Raw genomic sequence first — 13,147 nt, forward strand, 5'->3', positions numbered from 1 at the left:
AATAACAATAGGTCTGTTCCAAAACCTAGTGAGTTACCTACCTAAACAGCATTTAAGTTGTGTTCATGGCTGTTCCAAAAGTAAATACTAAGATACCTTGTTTGACAAAAGATAAGGAAATCCCAGAATGCATTATAATGGGATTATAGTCAAAAAAGTTCCATTTCACTTAGGTTGCTACCTTAGAGGCTGTTTACACTTTGCATTCCTGCATTCAATAACATTGTGTTAAATTAAAAGTCAGTTATAAGTCATGACATACCAAACCAACATCAAAGAAATGGAAGCTTTAAGTTCTACCGGGAAGACTTAAAGGTGCAGTAGGAGATCTTGGAAAATGTTAACTTTTAGCCTGATAGCACTGAAAACGAACGTCCCACCCTCCCTGCAATCGCCGTCCAAAGCCACGCCCCCTGAACGCATATACGCTCACAGACCAGAATACCAGAGACAACATTACTACAATAGGCTACATCAGCGGTTCCCAATTCCAGCCCATGTTCCGAAGTGAAGTAAACTTTAACGGATTTCCCCTTCTCAGCGAGTAGGGAGCAATGAACACTGTGTAGGGATCATATCGATCGGAACAAAGTTCATGCACGTAGCTGACTTCTAACGAGCTGGTTATCTGAACACGAAGACTGGAATTGGGAACCGCTGGGCTACATCATGCGTCATTCACCGGTGAGAAAACTTTAAAAGTACTACAATACCAGGAAGGAAGATCAGGTTGTTGTTTGTCTGCCATTCTTGCTCTGTCTGCACAGCGTGCGTGAATGCACTGATGACGTATCCTGTCTGAGCAAACAGGGTGTGCAGAGGTATGCTAATACATAACTAGGAAAAAGCTAGGTAGGAAAGTTAGGAAAGCATATTAAAACGCTCGGACAGAGCGTTTTCAACCAGCATAACAAAAAATGTTTCTGAAGACAATCACCTGTTGCACCTTTAATGCTACGTCATACATTACTTTTAGATCTAGCCAATCATCGCTCGACACACTCGGAGTATATAAAGTTCTCTACTCACTCTTTCTTGCGTTCGCAGATAATGACGTTGACCCTCTCCTCCATCCTCCCCACCACCACCAGGTCGGCCCCTGTCTATGCATCAGGGGGTAGGCTCCGACCCTGCCTTCTTCTTCAGACAGGAACAGCTAGAATCTACAACCCTCCAGATTCGAGCTATGGATGGGGCCTACGCCAAACAACTCTATTATTATTGCTTCTATTTTTAAATAAATACTATTGATTCATTTTATCACCTCCCGAGTCTTTCTGGTAGAACTGACAGTGACAAAAAATGTTGCACTTGACAGAAGGACTGCAGTCAACAGGCAACTAGCGTGTATGTTCATGAGAGAAAATAACTGAAGGTGAAACTGTATTCGTCACTAAAAACGTAAAACCAAAACTAGTCTCAAAGGTGTGGAACACGCTGCAAAAGCTGTTCCGACAGACACTCAATGATGGCCCGACATTGTCCAACTGTCGACTTGGTGTCTCACAACCTTAAAAGTCGGCATGGCATGACATGCAGGATTTCTCCAATAATTTAGTCCGCACAAACCCTGCCCCTTTCTTACAATCGACTGCAAGCTTGCATTGAGATCTGCCTCCATCTAATCAGCAGCTAATGGACAGAACCATGTCCTGCCCAACGTTGTTTTCTTTTCGATAATCCATTTCACTTGGACGTACCATGTTGCAATATGGCAGAAATGACTGGTTGCTACTTCCGTTACATTGCAACTTTGAAATCTATGAACTAATCCGGGATAATGGATAATGTCTTCTGTTCAATTCCATTGTGCTACATCTATTTTTTTATGCAAGCAAATGAGTGTGATTGCCCCCTTAGAAAGCAGGTGTCTATGTGGAAATTAGCTAAGGTAGCTCCATGGGTTTTGGAACAAAGATATCGCTCACTTAAATTCTGTGATTCTACTGATCCAGCTTTGTAACCCATTAAAGGCAGAGGGGAATATCAGCACAAGTACTTTCCAAGAACAGGGAGCTTCACTGAGGTGGGAACTCATTAGCATCAGAGGTGGTTTTGATAAAAAGGTGTGTTAGGGATAAAAACCAGAATGTACCAACTCAATGAGGATGCTTCTTTAAATAGAGAGTTAATTATAGAGACTGATAACAGATTTAGTAGTATTCATAACGAGGACATAAAAAGCATGACTGCATGATTACAGTTATAGTTCACCCAAAAATGAAAACCGTGTCATCGTTTACTCACCTTCAGATCGTTTCAAACCTTTATGACTTTCTTCGGCAGAACACAAAAGACGACATTTTAAAAACTGCCCTTTTGTCCATAACATTAATGAAAGTGGAGTCCAATTTTTTAGTTTTGGACCCCATTCATTGTATGCACAAAAAAAGTTAAAACAGTCTTGTGTGAGTAAATGACAGAATTTTTGTGTAAACTATCCCCTTAAATTCTCTTGTCTAATTTTACTTCAGCTTGACTGACGCCATCTGCATCATGCTGGTACTGTATCCAGGTGATGCCAATCAAGAAAGATAAATCTCTTCAAACGGCTCTGTAACTTCCACAAATCCAGATCCACATGGGGTCAACGTGCACTTGTAAGTACTAAATGGCACACGGGAACATGTCTGGGACCCTTTTAGAGAATTCATGATGTGCTTCAAAGAATTGTGGCTCTACTTGAGCAACTGTTTTCCAGATAAATCACACAGGGCTGGTTTTGATCTGTGGCAACTGAAAAGCCCCGAGCTCCCATAGTCTGCTTCCGTAAAGATACAGGAGCAGATATGCAGCAAGAAAATCCCAGACCACAGCTTCATGATCTACAAGGCTTCAGCTGTTAATTAATCAGATGCACTAGAAGCTGATATGATGAGGTGTGAGAAATAACGGCCAAATGAAAAACAGCTCTTTGCCAGGAACAAGAATCGCCACTCAGTTTTCCCAGCCCCGCTGAGAGTATCTCAAGTGTTCCGACAGAATTTGGTTTGAACAAAGAAGCTTCCGCCAACAGCCCAGATGGTGTTGCTGGAGACACTGCACCGACACTGGAGGAATGACACAGAGGAATGTTGCCCTAAGGTTGGAGGGTCATGTCATCATCAACTGCTATCTGCTGAGCTCCTTCCAGAGGCTCTCCCGGGTTCGGATCCCAGCTTCTTTCCCACATCTGACTGCCATATTGGAGCACTTTAGAGAAGATCAAAGCCAAATGGCTACTAGACAGACAAGCTGGACAGCATCAGTCTTGCTTCACATTAACGGAGCATACTCTTACCTTCAGGAGGAGTGAGAGGGTAGAGCGTTCTCAAAATATACTGGGAAACTCCATTTCATATGTGGGACAAAAAGCTCAGCACTGAGGTTTACAGCCTTAATGTTGTTTCAAATTAGTATGCTGTTTTTCTTTTGAACACAAAAGAGAATTCATAGTCATCATTTATGTTAAGCTCTAAAAAGAACAAAATCCACTATAAGTTTAGTCCATACGACTATATTCCAAGCCGCACAACACGTGAGTAATTATTTAATGATGAAGGCCCATTCACACCAAGGATGATAACTATCAAGTTTTAATAATCATTCTAATTCTATAAGAATAGGGAAGTCCACACCACAGCTATAACAACATCAAAACAGAGGAATCATTAGAATCACTTTCAGAATGATTTTTTTCCAACTGATGAACAATAAAAAAGATTGACAGCAAATCAGAATACACCAGACTGTAAGCAGTAAATGCAGCGTGCTTATAATAAACAGAACATTATCATCCGCTGATGTGAATGCTACTATAATTGTCGTTATAGATATCTTTTTACTTATCGTTCTTGGTGTGAATGAGCCAGAGATCTTGCATCAAATATGCCGCTTTAAATGGTGCAAATATGGATGGATTGCAGGGTCCGAAACTAATGAAGGCTTGGGGCAAAAATGCATCTGAAATGAACAAAAATGCCTCCACAATTCAAGATATGGGGGCAAAAGCATGCCCTTGTATGAGTCCTTGTTTTATATTTATAACATATGACATAGTTAAGCAATATCAAACAAGAAAATTATCATGATTGCAAATGTGATTCTGATTTTATACAACAGTTACAAAAAATAACATTTTAGACAATTATTGGCAATATTGTCCTTGTTTTTGCTGTTTCGGCAACAAAAATAGTTTCAAACAAAGCCAGAGCAGAGTCTCTGAACATTGGTGCTTTGTTGCTAAATGAATCTGCAAATCAGTTGAGGGAATGATTCAATGACGCATTTGTTCCTGAATCATTTCTATATTTAGAATGTTATATTGAAACATAAATTGTAAATTCAATGTAAATGCATTCATGCCGTCACTGAGCTGCATTAAACAGTCTGTGTAAATATACCTAAATACTACTACTGCAGTGCAAATTGACTAATAAAACTTTGAACATTCACAATACACCACCCTGCACTTTTGTTGTATAAAAAAGATCAGCTTGCACATTCTGCTAGCTAACTCATTTTGTGTTCATTTGTGGCATGAGGATGAGATGATGACACAAATATTTGTTTAACATGGCGAGATCCAGAAATGAACAATTCTGTACAAACAGTGTACAAGTCCAAGTATAAGGTCACCTTGATGTCTCTCATTTTTGATGATATGTTTTACTGACTTTGAGAAGAGTGCAGGTAAGTAGATTAACTGTACTGCAAATCAATAACCAATCACTTAGCCTGAAAGACAGCGGTAAAAAAGGACCAGAGAGGGTGAAGGAGTCTAATGTCTTCCACTCTAAGCACATGCTGCTAATGGAACAGACGGGGATGGTATGAGATGAAGAGGACCTGCTATCTTGCACGCTCTAAATCCCTTTGCACTATTATTCTGACTCTCCAAAAGCAGACTGGGGTTTTCTGAGAAACATTTAGGATATGCTATGCCATTCTGTATGTCTTACTGTAGGGTTGATTTTAGGGGTCAGTAGCGAGGAAAAAGTAAACCAACCTGGCATTATGGGAGCTAAAGCATGTTGGCAGGGACAGATTCTAGTCAACTCATCTCTGTTGACACTGTCTGCTCTTCCATTATCCCATCGATCTCATCTCCATATCGCCTTTGTGGCTAGAAGTAACCCTCCTCTTGCAAAACTCTCACGTGTGAGATTCCTTCACTCTTTATTTTCAATTCTGCAGCAATGAAAAGACGCATTTACCACTCATTTCCTAACCCCAATCCTACGGCCAGAAACACACATGCACGAACGTATACAAATACAGATGGCCAATGTCTTACTGCTGCACAATCTCCCTGTACTCATTGCGTTACTGTGACAGTAACACACTCCAGAACTAAAGGGGGCGACAGTATTTCCTTTAAATACCTGTATGTCTGCACCATTAAAACAATTGTTATAGAGTGCAGCAGGGATAAGTCCTAAAACCCATGGCAAAAATGATGGAATCACCACACTTAGATGTTCACCAATTTTTTTTTACTTTATAACAAATAAACAAATCACAGATATGTCACAAAACAATTTTTGTTTTATTATTATTATTACTTTTTTAATTAATTTTAATGGAAAATTATTTTCCATATTAAGTAGAGGAAAAAATTATGGAATCATTCAATGTTGAGGAAAAAAATGTATGGAATCAGTTTGTAATTTGCATTTCTGAAACAAATATCTAAAATGCTAATTAGTCAGCAGTTAAAAAAGTGCTTACAGACCTTAACGAGCTGTTGGACTTGGCTAATTGAAAGGAAACATAGGCCCAACAAGAGAGCTGTCAGTTGAAACGATGGAAAGGATTATAAAACTCCTTCAAGATGGAAATCCAACACAGAGTGTGGCAAAAGAAGTTGGATGTTCTCAGTCAGCTGTTTCTAAAATTTGGTGCAAGTATAAACATAATGGAAAGATTATAAAAGGAAAACATAAAGGCAGACCAAGGAAGACATCAAAGCATCAGGATAGAAAACTCAAAGCAATTTGCCTTGAAAATATAAAATGCACAACAAAACAAATGAAAAACAAATGGGCGGAAACAGGAGTCAATGTGTGTGACAGAACTGTAAGAAATTGGCTGAATGAAATGCAAGATTCTTTATTGTCACTATACTAAAAGTACAGCGAAATTAGAGCAAATGGGATTTACTTACAGAAAAGCCAAACGAAAACCAGCATTAACACCTAAACCGAAGGAAACAAGGTTACAATGAGCTAAAGAGAAGCAGTCATGGAGTGTGGATGGTTGGATGAAAGTGATATTCAGTGATGAATCACGGATCTGCACTAGACAACTAGATGATGCTGGAACTTTTGTCTGGTGCAGTTCTAATGAAACGTATAAAGATGACTGCCTGAAGAAAACAATCAAATTTCCCAACTCATTTATGATATGGGGTTGCATGTCAGATTAAGGACCAGGGAAATGACAATCCTTACCTCAACAGTCAATGCACAGGTGTACTGTACATGGAAATTTTGGACACTTTTCTCATTCCATCAATTGAAAAGAAGTTTGGTGATAATGCATCTTGCCACATAGCAAAGAGTGTTAAGGCTTTTCTTCAGGAAAGGCATATCAATTCAATGACACGGCCAACAAAACAGTCCGGATCTCAATCCGATTGAAAATTAATGGTGGAAATGGAAAAAATTGGTCCATGACAAGGCTCCATCTTGCAAAGCTGATCTGTCAACAGCTATTCGAGAAAGTTGGAACCAGCTTGATGAAGAATATTGTTTTTCATTAGTGAAGTCCATGCCCCAAAGAATTCAGGCCGTCATAAAAGCCAGAGGAGACGCAACAAAGTACTAATTGTGTTTTTTGGTTGATGATTCCATAATTTTTTCCTCAACATTGAATGATTCCATCATTTTTCCATAAATTTTGCTCTACTTGATATGGAAAATAATTTTCCATTAATTAAGAGAGTTTAATCTCATTTGTTTGAGGTGTCTCATATAACCAGAATGTTGAATTATTAAACAAAAATTGTTTTGTGTCATATCTGTGATTTATTTTGTTATGAAGTAAAAATAATTGGGTGAACATCTAAGTTTAGTGATTCCATAATTTTTGCCAGGGGTTGTAAATTTTGGAAATGAGTTTTGGTTCCATCATCCCGAAGTCAGTGTTCTTTTTGTTCTTTGTTTTTTGAATGGGATTGTGGTTAAATGCCTGAAATAAAGTCTGCGGTTAACACAAGCTCAAGATATTTTCAAGTTTTCTTCTATGACATAAAATACCTCTGTAAGACACTACTGACTACTTTTGAAGCTTTTACTTGTCTTGAAAAAAAGGTGGTGGTTAATAAGTGGCTAAATGAGACTACAGAGGTTGTTGGGGTCATTAAACATCACAACGAACAGATAAACTCATTTACTCAATAGTCGCTTTCACAGCCTTGTGTTTATAATTGTGCTCTTGCAAACTATTCTAACTCAAACTTTCAAACTTGAAGATAGACTGAAAGAGCTCTCAAAAGCATAATGGTGGTAACATTGAAGTCATGCAACCGTGGTGTAGCTCGTTTATAGCCCAACTTAAGTTTTTTTACTTCTGCCGATTGTATTTAGGATTTAAAATTCATAAAAGTTGTGTTCATTTATGAAGATTAACTTGACGAACAAAATATGTTCATCAAGCATCATAAAGTTTTGTTGGTCACAGAGCTTATTTCTGTATTAACCCAAAAGCCAATGGAAAAATCCTGTTTGGTTTTTGTTGAGGGAACCAGGGTAAGCACTGTATTATTCAGGTCTCTAACTACAAACATGTTGTCAGTTTTAACTATCGTGGAGAATCACCATAGCCTACTAAAATATCTTATTCAGAAACTGTTCTATTTTTTAAAATAACACCAGAACTAAAAGATGCCATACTAAAACAAAGTATGGAACTGCAACACCGCAACAACTGCAAACAGTGTATTAATTTGCAAAACAACTACAAAACTGATCTTCTATTACTAATAAAAGTCCCTGAGGAACTAAAGTGCTGTTGAGCGGTGATGCCCATCCCAAGAGTAAACAATGAGGATGGACCGGAGAAGACAGCTGAGAAGCACTGCAGGGGGCTGGATGTGCCTGAGTGAACGTGAACAAAAATGTGTGGAGAGAAGCTGGAAGTGTACAAATTAAGGTGTTTCCTTGACAGCCAATAGCAGATAAGCAGCCAGTTGTTTCCTGGCCATCAGATTTTTTTTATCCTTTGACCCGGGACTCGGTCTACTGCACACAGGCCATTCAGGTTACACACAGCTGGGGCTAATCTGCCTTAAAGAACCACAAAGGCAAATGATTCAAAAAGGGGCTTGAAACCCTCTGACGGAGACCCTCAGTTTTAGAAGTGAAATCCCATTCAATTTCTGTCAGTGTGATTTCAAATTTACTTGCAAAAAAAATGGTATTAAATTATATTAAGTAGCCCAATACCAAGCAGTCACTATCCTGAAGAGACATCGACCAATCACAGAATCACATCAACCATGTTTACCCTGGAAATGTGTATCAGTGCAACAGATCTGTTTTGACTGCCCACTCCTATAACGTATATAGAGAATATTTTTGCAAAAAAAAAAATAAAAATCTAAAATAATGCTTTTTATACTTCATTGACGACTAATATCCAATAGTTTGCAAAACAGTTTGTGATTCGCAATGCTTCATGGGATCAGTGTTGTTATTAAGTAAGCAAATGCAAAAACTAAAATTAATTCAATTTGTTACGACCCTTTAAGATGGTCTAGGGGTAAAAGGAGTAACATTAAATTTGTGGCAAATCTGTAGACTTGATGGAGGCAGCAAGAGACAATGCAGGGACACAAACTGCCAACGAAGTGATTTATTATACAAGGTGAAAAGAATCCATATAACTACAAAATATAAATCATTTAAAGAGACAACCCATATGTACAAATATTTACAACTCAGGAAGAGAGAGAGAGAGCGAGAGCGAGCGCGAGAAAAAAAAAACACAGGCACCCCCACAAGGACATATATGGACGTAACACAATTGAAAAAAATTTAAACTTTCAAATTTTAAACTTCAATTTTGCCTTGACAACAATCAGAAAGAACAATTACTAAAGGAGTACTAAAATACTTAAACTAACACTGAAATAAAAATGAATTAGAGATAAATGTGAAAAAAAAATTCAAAAGCACATAAAATTATTAAAAGTAAAATGAAAATATCAAAAAGCTAATTAAAATAGTATTAAATACTATAATAGTATATAAATAATTCTGAAATAATACTGCATAAGATACAAAGCTTAGTCACATACCTTTGTCTTTCACATTTTGAAATAATTCTGCAAAATAAATGTAACATGATTCATCTCAGAGCTGGTTATTTTGATTAGGACTGAAGTCTTAATTGAAGATATTTTTGAAATCTCTACAAAGAAAACTGATGGAAAAACACAGTATTTTATTCTTAAATAGACTGTTATGCTCTATAAATCAATAAAAGTTACTAACCATGACATTAAGATACAAGCTGAGAAAGCAGATATTTTACTGAAACTTGATTCTAATAAAGGATGCACACCTTTCACCAGCCTCCGATCCAGACATGGCATTAGCAGTTTTGAGCTACCTCATCTCAACCTGATGACAATAAAACAGCAAGAGAACAGCTGACTAACAGCTCATGCACAGTAGTACACAAAGGTAGTTAGTGCTGAATAAGCAATAAACACCTTTTTCTAATATCATCTTTTGTGTTCTGCACAAGAAAGAAAGTCATACAGATTTGGAATGACATGAGGGTCAGTAAATGATGACAAAACTTTGATTATTAGGTGAACTATCCCTTTAAACTAATACTCTCACTGGAAACCGGACAGTTAAACTAATTGTCTGCTTGGTTTTGGTGAGAATCCAAAACAACACCATCTCTATCTTTGGAGAAGCTATGAAGAAAATGTCCAGTGTGCAAGTGGATTAATGTGACTGCACTTCAAACATCTCCTCCGAGGAAGCACACAGACATGTTGTTCATACAAAAAGGTATGAAAATAAGAAGCAAACCAGCCCGTTTCCTCCCCGGCGCGGCCTCTTGAATGGTCTCAGACATGAAGAGCTTCATCATAATTCCAGAATATCCAACATTTGGGAGGTTTTCTAATAGAAACTAATCCATGAAAGCGACTTTTTTGTGTCAGGTGAGATGATGACAAAGTTCAGCCCATGCTGAAGAGTTAAGACTGCTTCATTGGTTAATAATTTGTTCTGGGTTTTTCCTTGCCCCCAACTTTCGCTGGTCTCCCATAGTATCCATTCAGGCAGGCCTTAAATGGAAATATTATTACAGTCGCTGACTGCAAGGTTAGATAACAACCATCCAGGGTGTAATTCAATGCAAAATGTCGTTCAGTCCGAGGTAAAATATTTTTGAGGTTTCCTCTTTAGAGTTTAACCTTGGTCTTGGTTGAAGACTTGGGCTTAATTTATTGTTTGACGTTCCTTTCTATGCTTTAAAATTTTCGGGAAATAATATTAATTTCAGATCAGCCTCGTCAAATTCCTTAAGTACCAAGGTCTTCGTGAGCAGTGCACCATGGATCCAGAAGTCTGGCGAGTACAGGAGGGAAAATTAATGTTTTTGTTGATGGTTCAATCATTACACACTATCAGATTTCACTCACTGACGCTGTGGTTGGCACCACCACTGCTGCTACTGACAGATTTCATTCCAGTGACAGATTCTTAATGAGATGCCCACTGGATGTTTTTACCAGCGGCCATCTGAGGGTATTTCTACAGTTTTGTCCATTCAATGAAAGTCAATTGGGTCCAAAAATACATATATTGGACTCCATTGACTGTTATTTTATGATCATAAAAAATAAGTGAGAACATTATCATTTGGGGGAGAACTATGCATTTAAAAGTCTTCCCTGTCTGATGTATTTGTCGTCACAGGATGGAGAAGAGTTTGTAACTGTGTGAGTTCTTGTGTAGCCATCAGCCAATCAGCTTGGTCATGATGTAATTTTCCTGTGGCGTTTACAACTTTGGTGATTGGCTCAAAAAAGTTTCCGGAACTTCCAACATAGTCCAAATTATTCAAATTATGCGACGAGACTGTCGTAATATACCGGACATGCTTGATACTAAAAAAAGTGTTTAAAAGCATATTAAGCTGCAAAAGATACGCTGTTCTCCAGGTGCGCACAATCCTAGACAGAGTGAAACTCGGTGAAGTACAGGCTACTTTGGGCTTCAGGTATGTATAAATGGAAGAATGCTGTATACACAAAAATATTGTCTTGGCAAGTTTTCACTTATGTCTTAAGTGAACATAAACAGTTGGGAAAGTAATTGAATGCTTGTCAATATATTTGATCTGTGCATTCGGTCTTAAATTGGCAGCAGTCTAATAAACCTGCTGCTGTCTCTGTCATTAAATGGTGTATATGCCGAATGTCACCTGACCAAAGCGTAAAACAGGTCTCATCGCATCCGCTTGTCGGAGAAAGTGTTAACAGCAATATGAACTGATGTTGATATCTATGGACTTTTAAGGTAATCAGCTAACCTAGCTAATTGTTTAATTGTTGGTGTTTTATTCCATTTTAATTAGGGCTGTCAACGTAAGGCGTTAATGCATGCGATTAATTCAAAAATCCTTAATGCATTAAAATAATTTAATGCAATTAACGCAAAATTACTGAAACACAGTTTCTATTCTAAACCTTTTATCCGATTTCACTTCTTTGTTTGCAATCAGATCATTTTCAACTACGGGAAAGTTTTCAGTCCAGTGATCCAGTATACAAATCCATTCAAGTCAAGTCACCTTTATTTGTTTAGCGCTTTATACAATACTGATTGTGTCAGAGCAGGTTTACAGTGTCAAACAGGAAAATAGTTTGTCAATAATGCAAGACGACAATAACGAAGAGTCATTTTTTTCAGCTAAAGTCAGTTCACAGATGATTCAATGATGTCATCATCTAGTACGGTTCTCTTCCAATAGTGTCTGTGGTTATGATCATTTCCGTTGAAGGCATCTGGAGTAAAACATCTCCGTATTAAACGAAACACAGAAAAGACCTGAATTGGAAGCAACACAACCTGTTTTACAGAATACACCCCTAACAACAAGAGAAAACAAGAGAATTATTCACCAAATAACTTCAGTACTTTTAATAAGAATGAACGTATAGTTAAGTTAATCCATACAGTGAAGACTGTATGGTGAAGAACTTTTTACATTGGATTACTTTATTCAGTTTCTGTATAGTAGGCTATTATTTTAGTAGGCTAAATTATTTAATTTGTAGCTTTTTTTATTGTATTACTGACTGTTTCAACTCACTGCTGTTTGTTGACAATGCAACTGCTCTGAAAGAACAGATTAAGCTCATTTTGGGTTTTTTAAGAACGCACTGACAGGGGCCGCCTGACAAAGTTTTGCTTAGGACCCCCAGAAGTCTAGGATCAGCATGGTGTGTGGGAACTGAAGAAAAAAAGAAAAAGAAAAAAACAGCCTACGAAACCGGAGCGACATCATACTGAATCACACTGTAAAATGTACATAGATCTCTACCTGTGGGATTTTGCAGGCAGAAGTGGGACAAAACTTAAAAGTTGAGGTTACAGTGGGAAGAAATACTACTTAATTTTAGTGGAAGTGGGACAGAATCACTCTGGAGTGGGACTGAAAAATCAGTCCTGTCCTAGGATGGGATTTTATCAATCAGGAATTGTCTGGACTGTGAAAAGCAAGCATTATTTAGTGAGGTGGTTGGAGGGAATGGGTTGAAACATAAAGGGGTCATATGATACGATTTCAAGTTTTCCTTTCTCTTTGGAGTGTTACAAGCTGTTCGTGAATAGATAAGATCCCTAAAGTTGCAAAGACTAAAGTCTCAAACCCAAAGAGATATTCTTTATAAAAGTTAAGACTTGTCCACGCCCTCCTAAAACGCCTCGTTTAAACACGCCCCCACATATCTACGTCACTGTGTGGGAAGATTTGCATAACGCCACCCAAATGTTCACGCAAAGACAGAAGGCGTAACTTTACTGTTGCTGCCACCGCCGCCGCCATGATGTGAAGACGCTGTGTGTTTTGTTGTGAAAGCGAAAATACTTTGTTTGGCCTTCCAAAAGAGGACACGACTAGAAATCAGTGGTTAAGT

The sequence above is a fragment of the Sinocyclocheilus anshuiensis genome, unplaced genomic scaffold (assembly GCF_001515605.1).
Source record: "Sinocyclocheilus anshuiensis isolate Anshui unplaced genomic scaffold, SAMN03320099.WGS_v1.1 scaffold914, whole genome shotgun sequence".
Lineage (NCBI taxonomy): Eukaryota > Metazoa > Chordata > Actinopteri > Cypriniformes > Cyprinidae > Sinocyclocheilus > Sinocyclocheilus anshuiensis.